Here is an 8,226-nt window from a genome sequence, read left to right on the forward strand (position 1 = left end):
TACTCTTATCAACTAGGGCTTCCCCCACTTGGGTACTGGTAGTCAATACGTGCAATAAGGGTTCTAATCCAGCTGCTTGAGTAACAAACCGTACAAATATAAACGAATGTATAGAGCCTGAATCAAATAAAGTGAAAGTATAGTGTCTTAGGATAGATAAAGTACCTATCACCACTGTATCAGATTTCTTGATTTCTCTACTGGTCGAAGCAGATGCTCTTGCCTGAGAGCAAGTCTGCATGAGTTTCTCTATACCACCTAAGTCCCTTAGCGGGTTAACCGAGTTTTCCATTCTCCTTCTAATGAAATTCTTAGCAAGATTGCCTTCTTGGCCACACCTAGAACAAGCTTTGGATTTGACCATACACCTACCTCAATATTGCTGTCCACATGCATGGCATTGTGGTTTCTCATTTCCTCTTGCCCTCTCTTGGTCCGTGCAATATCTATTGTTTGTTGTTGTCTACATGACAGTGGTAGACAATTTAGCTCTCTCAATAAATACCATCGTTTCTGTCCTATAGTAACTGCTAACTCTCAACGTTCCTCAATTTGAGGCTCCTCCATAGCCTTAGCTACGCTTAGGGCGACAACATAAGTGGTTGGATCTATGACCTCCACAGTACACCAATCTTTGCGTCCAAGCCCAGAATGGACCTCTTAGCTATCTTCAATTTTATATCCACCAACTTCAGTGTAAACTGTTTCAACCTCACAAATACTCTTGCAGAGGTGTCAATGGGGCATCAACCTTGTGTTAGCTGGGTGAACTCCTATTGCTTCGATGTTGGGCTACCTTTGGGTAATACTCCATCAAATATACCTTTTTAAATTGAGACCATGGTATCAACTTCCATTTGGGCTGAAAAACTCTTAGCTATCCATCCACCATAGCTTTGAGTCATTTTTCAGCATTAACGACATGCGTTACACCTTTTGATCATCCAAATATTCCATTAACAAGAAGATCGTCTCCATTGTGTTAATCACAATTGTGCCTTTCTTTGGTCTCCTGAGGTCCCACTAAAGGTACATGAATCATACTGCTTAAAATTCCATAAGTACCTCGCTTCTCGCGTGGACTACGACTGTTGGTTTGTTGCGTAGCCACCACCNATATCTCAATGCATGTGGCATACAAGCATGAGATCCCAACTTTTTTACATTAGTTAAATCATGTAAGCAACCCCTCCATTTTCCTTCATATCATATAATTTTATAGCAAAGTCTTTAAAACATGTCTGGGGATGTGTATCATGTCAAAACTTTTTACTCCTTATCATTCATGTAATACATCGTATTATATCATGTCATGCAACACATCATAACCTTTGACATATCGTATAGTTNTAAAACAAAAGTGAAATGAACATAAACAACGCAACGTTAAAATGACATCTCATAAGAAAAGAGTGGAATTACATATCCTTCACAAGCTAGGTTCTCTCTACCTCTACCCGTCCTTTAACAGGAGGTTGTCCCCTTCCTCCACATCCTCTTTCGCGGCTCTAGGTGCCATGATTCTAAAACTACCATATATTTATTCTTAAGACTATTGCTTTTTGGTTTAAATCATTTTNCCCTCAAAGTTTGATTCAAGAATCGTAGAGATATTTCACCCTATTAAAACATTCACCTTGTTTCATTTAGAAAATTCTTTCCTAACCTAATTTAACTTCAATTGAGAAATTGAACATTGTACTCACCTTTCCCTTAAATAAGATCAAATTCAGCTTTGAGAGGGTCAAAAACATTGAAATCGTTCTTAAAACATCTAACCCAAATCAAATGACTTTTTTTTAGCTGTTAGAGACTAGCAAAGTTGAGTCGAGTACGCCAGTGGCTGGGGACAAGACACGTGTCGATAGTGAGCCAATGCGTAGGTTGCGATTCGGGTAGAAGCGCAGACTTCAGGTTAGAAAAGCAGAGAGTAGGTTAAGTCATTATCAACAAAAAGATCCTTGTAGGGTAGGTTTTGTTGGATTCAAACTTTGGTCCAAATATAACATATTTTAACTTGGATGTAACAACTTGCTATATATTTCTTGAAAAGATAAGTTGTAAGGACCAAGCTGACTCGATGACTTCATAAAAGACGGAAAAATTTTTAGCGAACTAAAACAAGAAAATTTAAAATATAATATACATTATATCAAAATAAAGTTCATACATAAGTTTTTAAACCACGACCCAACCATCAAGACACAAAATACGAAATGGACACAAAATATTTTAAAATAAAAAGGTTGAGGATGACGGGTGAAACTTGTCTACGACACCTAGTCCAGGGTCCATTCCCGACCTCGAAAAGCTCTTTATTACCTGAAAAATATGAAAAATAAGGAATGAGTACAAAGACTCAGTAAGTAGCCTACTTGTAGGCTCTTAATCGTGTCCTTGATATGCTAGAGTATCACACTCTTTCTTTTCTTTTTCTTGTTCTTGTTGGAAGTACTTAGGCTCTTTAGTTCTTATCCTTGACTTGTGGGTTCATATCATGATCTAGCCAAAGGACCTTGGTCCTTGGATCCTTAAACTTTATTTATAATCTAAGGGCCTCCTTAGTACTATGGTTCTTAGTTCTTCGTTCTTGGTCTGGGAACTTAGATCTTGATCCATGTTATAGTCATTGATCTTTGTCTTGTTCTTGGTACTTTCTAGGTTCTTGTTCTCCTCAGGTTCGTTCTCCAAGACACTCCCCCTAAGATTTACAGTACTAGTCATGAACCTGACAACATTTGTCCAAGGTTTCATGCGTTCCAAGGGACAGAGTTTAATAATATTGGGAGGTTATCTAGTTCATGAACCAAAGGTAAATTACCTTAGGGGTATTATGGTCATTTTATATCATTTCTTGGTTTACCTACTTAACCTTATCCAATGACCACTATCCTATGCATGTGTCACGGTCTGTACTTGCAATGTCGTCATCAACCGTATAGAGGTGTTTTTCCTTTACCTAAAATAAATGTAGCACATGGTTTTAGTATTTTAAAAAATACTCAGTAAGTAACCCCACTATTAGAGTTTGGTAATGCTAACACATGTAACCCATGATTAGATGTGTAGTACTTTCCTACACATGACCCACACGTGTGAACGTGAGTCTCCAAGCAGTCCATACCCCGGGACCCATCATAATCAAGCTAGTTGTCCGTAACTGATTATTTGGACGTTAGCAGACCCTCGAGTATCATACGAGGCATGATCATCATCGTCGTAGTGTACGCGTCCATACTCATCATCATAAATGAGAAAGTAACCCGATGTATATGACTAAAATATGCATGAGATCCCTATAGATTATCTTTAAATTATTTTATGACACAACCCGATACATCATTCACACATTACCATAGGTAACATGCATGCATTGGCCTTCATACGTTCATCATCATTAACATCGATTGGGGTTGTGTCTTAGAAAAATTGTCGTCATAATACATCGTGGCATCTAATACATCTACATCAACTTAATATGGAATATCATCATATTAAGTCATCTCATAATCAAGCAACTTATATCATCATGTTATAATGTATCATCATCATCATGTCATCATGTCATCATACCATGTCATCGTCATGTCATCATCTCATATCATCATTTCATATCATCATCTCATATCATCATATACATCATCACATCATCATATAATAACATCACACCATTATAGAACATCATTACATTATCATATAACAATTTCTGCTAGCAGTGGGTTTGGGCTATTACACACTAGTTCCCATAAACTCGGTGTCCTCTAACACAGCTTAAGTCAATCAACAACTAAGTGCGGAAACATCTATCAATGAAACCATAAAATTCTCAATTTGCCCCATGACTAACTTTCCCACCCTACTCGTCACTCCCGTGCCTACAACCTTGCCTTAAAATCATTTTAAAAAAAAGGATGAGTATTAAAATACTCAATAACGAACTCCTCTATTGAGAGGAGACACATAAACAATCACATGACAATCAAACAAAATTGAGGGATCTTAGTGGTTAATTACCCAAAACTCACCATGCGTAATTTTTACCACATGAAAATCAACATCTACCTTTACTCCTTAAAAAGACTATCTATGTCTGGTTACCCGAAAGACATAGCGTGTAACCCTCACCTTATTAATCATTTTCTGCATTCACCTCGTAAAGTGACTATTAGTGCCTGGTTACCCGATACACACAACGTGTAACCTTACCACATGAAAATCAACATCCATCATAACTCCTTAAAATGATTACCAATGGTTGGTTACTCGAAACACGTAGCATGTAACCCTAACCTTGATAACCATTTTCTTAAATCACCTTGTAGAATGACCATTAGTGGATGATTACCTAAAACACACATTGTGTAACCCTAATCACAACCTCCTTAATCATCAAAGGTAACATGCATGTATTATGTCCCAAACTGTTTATTTTCATGAGCAACCATACATTATGTCACACAACTCACATCAGATATATTCTCAATCATCAAACAGAAATTATACATGCAATAGGTCTTAAAACATTTATTTTTATAGTCAGCATACATCGTATCACGTAACACTTAGCCATACAATAACAAATATATTCAACCCTTTTAGAAAAACAAAACAGTCAAGTTTCAATAGAAGACCTCTTACTTGGAGTGCTTCTTTTCTAATCGTCCGTATGGATATTGGTCCAACTTCGACTTAGATCGAGCCTACATTGAAACACCCAAGTTAACCAACCCAACTTGACGTGACACAACGACTCCTACAAAAAATAGGATTTTATTGCTTACCTTCTTCCTATGTAGAGGTTGGGTCAGATCCAAACTATTCAGAAAAGAACACATTGTAACTTCGTTGGTTGGCGCATTATACCTTGGTTACGTTTACTCCTCTAAATAGTGGTTCTGGCGATGACGACAGTGTTCAATTCGTTATGGCGGTGAAAATTTGATGCGCGACAGCGACTGATGGTGGTCGTCCGACGTGCAGTGGCGGCGCGAGCGGCATGGGCGATGGTGGCGCTAGCGCGAGTGATGGACGACAACGACGACTTAAAGAGGAAGAACATGAAGATAAAGAGGAAGAACAATGCAGCTGAACCCTAGTGTTTATTTTAATGTATTGGTCCTTGGGCCCAGAATTTGGGCTTTACACATTTAACCTATTGGGTTTTATGTCCTTAAAACTCATAGTGGGTAAACAAAAACATATTATGTTTTCAATAAAGTTATTATTAATGTTTATTTAGTAAAGATGGTTATTGAATAAAGTGAATGTTCACTATCATTAATCTAAATCCAATAAACTAAGAACACTCTTGCTATAGTATGATTACTTGAACTATATGTAGAGACATAAGAGTGAATTAAGTTCAAGTATATAGTCAAAATGATCTATAGTACAGGGATAAGGCTGAGTACCTTATTCTTGGGATACTATTGATGCGGCCCACTTTTGTATATGATATAAACAATGTGATCACTAAATTGTACATGTGGAGACATGTGAGTGGGGGCGTCCTATGCAATGAGTATTGCATATGATCGGACCATTAAGAAAACCACTCTCACTTTATAATGTTGTTTACTGTTGAGACTTATTTTTTCACTCGATGACCTAGGTAACTCGATCTTAATCCTGAGCTAACTATGAACTCCTGTTTATTCAGAATTATCCTTAGATTTTCATGGGTGAGAGTGGCCCGATTTCGTCGACTCAATAAGCCTTCCATTCTAGAGGTAAGACTGGTTGAATAATTGGGGACATAGGGTGTAAAATGGAACTCTCTCCTACCCGCTTTTAGATATAGTAGAGAGGTTATTCCCTTAAGTACTGACTCCAAGTCTTGAACAAGGGGCTCCAGCCTCTCATTGACCCGAGAGGGATTTGGTTTGGTGGTTGGACCACAAACCAGTTGTTCATTAGAGGATCAGTGGGACTTATTAAGGAACAATAAGTAACTTTAGTGGTAAAACGGTAAATTGACCCAGCTCTAGTTACGAACAACCTGTGAAGGATTGATTTACTAATCATGGTTATATCAAATGGATAGAAATATATCTATAGTGGGGAGGCTATGGTGGAGTGTCCTAGTAGTTGACGAATGTTTGTTAACAAGGTTAATGCGTTTAGCCGGTTAATCTAAGATCGTTGGACCCCATGACCTGTAGGTCCATTAAGTCCCTCTGCTAGCTCATATCGGACTAAACCTTAGAATAGTGTGACGAGTGAGTTCAAAGTATTCGGATTCAAATTAGGGAATACATGCTAAATATATATATATATATATAATATATTTAACCGCATTTTGTTTTAATTATGAATTAAACAAAAAGAGATAATTGGAGATATTTAAATAATATTTAAATATTTTAATTAGGAAGAGGGATTCATAAACAATATATGCATTGGGATTGACATTTTATTTAATGTTAAATATTAATTAAATTGTTTAATTAATTCTTTAATATTATTTTGATTTGAAATTAATTATTTAAATTAATTGTTAAATGAAAATAACAACTTGACTTCACCTCAGGGAAGAATCCATATTTGAGTTAGTGGAATATTGAGTGTTAATATATGGTTTAACCAAACTTGCATGTTTGTCACATAATCCCACACATTTGAGTGGAATTTTGAGTGTCAAACTTTGGTAAACTTAAACTTGCATGCTGGCCACATAATCCCAAATTTGAGTGAAATTTTTAGTATCAAAATTTGGTAATCTCAAATTTGCATGAACACGTAAATATGACTATATGAATATTGTGATCAACTTATCTGGAAAGTTGGCTTCAAAAAAAATTGAGAAAATCTCTCAAAACTCTCTATTTACCTATACTAAATTCCTATCAAGTTCAGTCACCTACATCGAAGTTCAGATTTTCGTAACTTTTCGCACATAACTTGGATTGACTTGGTTTCTTCACCAAAGTTGTAAATTTTTTATTCACCTACATCGACATATTTTTCTTTTATTTTTTTCTTGAATATAGAATAAATTAAATCCATTCAAAGATACCAAAAAACTCACGTTTTCTATTCTTGACCAGTTCACCCGAATTCCGATCAAGCTCCAATTTTTGTTCGAGATTTCTTCAAGAAACCTATGTGAGTCCTCTTTTAATTAGACACCTCAAAACTCCAGATCTATCGTTCAAGAAACTCCTTAGATCTAGGAAAAATCGAAATGAAAAGCTCATAGTCTTACCTTGTCCATTCTCGGATTTTCTAGAGGAATGGGGCAATCCACCCCCAAACTCTTCTTCTAGCACCAAGAGGAGTCTTGATTTGAAGTTTCTTGCCTTCGATTCGATTTCCAACGGCGGATTTGAGGCAGCCGATTTCTCCGTTCTTCTTTTCTTTCAAAATCCTAACTTCTTCTTATCCCTTATTCTTTTCCTCCCCTTTCTTTCGCTTTCTTGTGATGACTCAACTATCCAGACTCCTCAGGTAGGAGTAGGGGCGAAATGACCTTATTCCTATGTTGATCTTTTCCATTTTTTTTTTTTAATCTTACAACTATCTCGAGCATAGTTTCCTTCTTCATCGACTCGAGCCTCGGTCTCTTTAGCCTACAATAAAAAATCACGACCTAATTATCATGCATATATTTGGATCCTAAGTAGGAAAACAAAGGACGTTAATACCTCCTAAGTTCAAGTGTTACAAAAAGTAACATAGTTTTTTAATATAAAAATGAAATGTCACCTATCAACTACTAAATGAAATCAATGCATACTACTATCTATCTTGACTTCCATGGCCATTCTAACATTCACCATCATCCGTGCAGGGGCACTTTCTCTATAATGACCCTAGATTTATACTAACCTAAAGTGGCTAATGTCATCCTAACATACTCTCTTATGCGAAAATAAACATTTAAAACTTCATCATAAAACACTGTCATGAACTTACATTCTTAAAAAAAAAATATTTAAAGCAACATAACAAAACTAAGTAAAACCAATAAAATATTAAAATTAAAAACATCCTATACTTACCTAAAGTCTAAGAAATGAAATATCACTATCCTATGCATGTGCCTCGGTCTTTACTTGCAATGTCGTCATCAACCATATAGAGGTGTCTTGCCTTTACCTTGTTAATCATTTTCTGCAATCACCCCGTAGAGTGACCATTAGTGCATGGTTACCCGATACATACAGCGTGTAACCTTACCACATGAAAATCAACATCCATCCTAACTCCTTAAAATGATTATCAATG

Source organism: Cucurbita moschata, unplaced genomic scaffold (genome assembly GCF_002738365.1).
Source record: "Cucurbita moschata cultivar Rifu unplaced genomic scaffold, Cmos_1.0 Cmo_Scf00108, whole genome shotgun sequence".
NCBI lineage: Eukaryota > Viridiplantae > Streptophyta > Magnoliopsida > Cucurbitales > Cucurbitaceae > Cucurbita > Cucurbita moschata.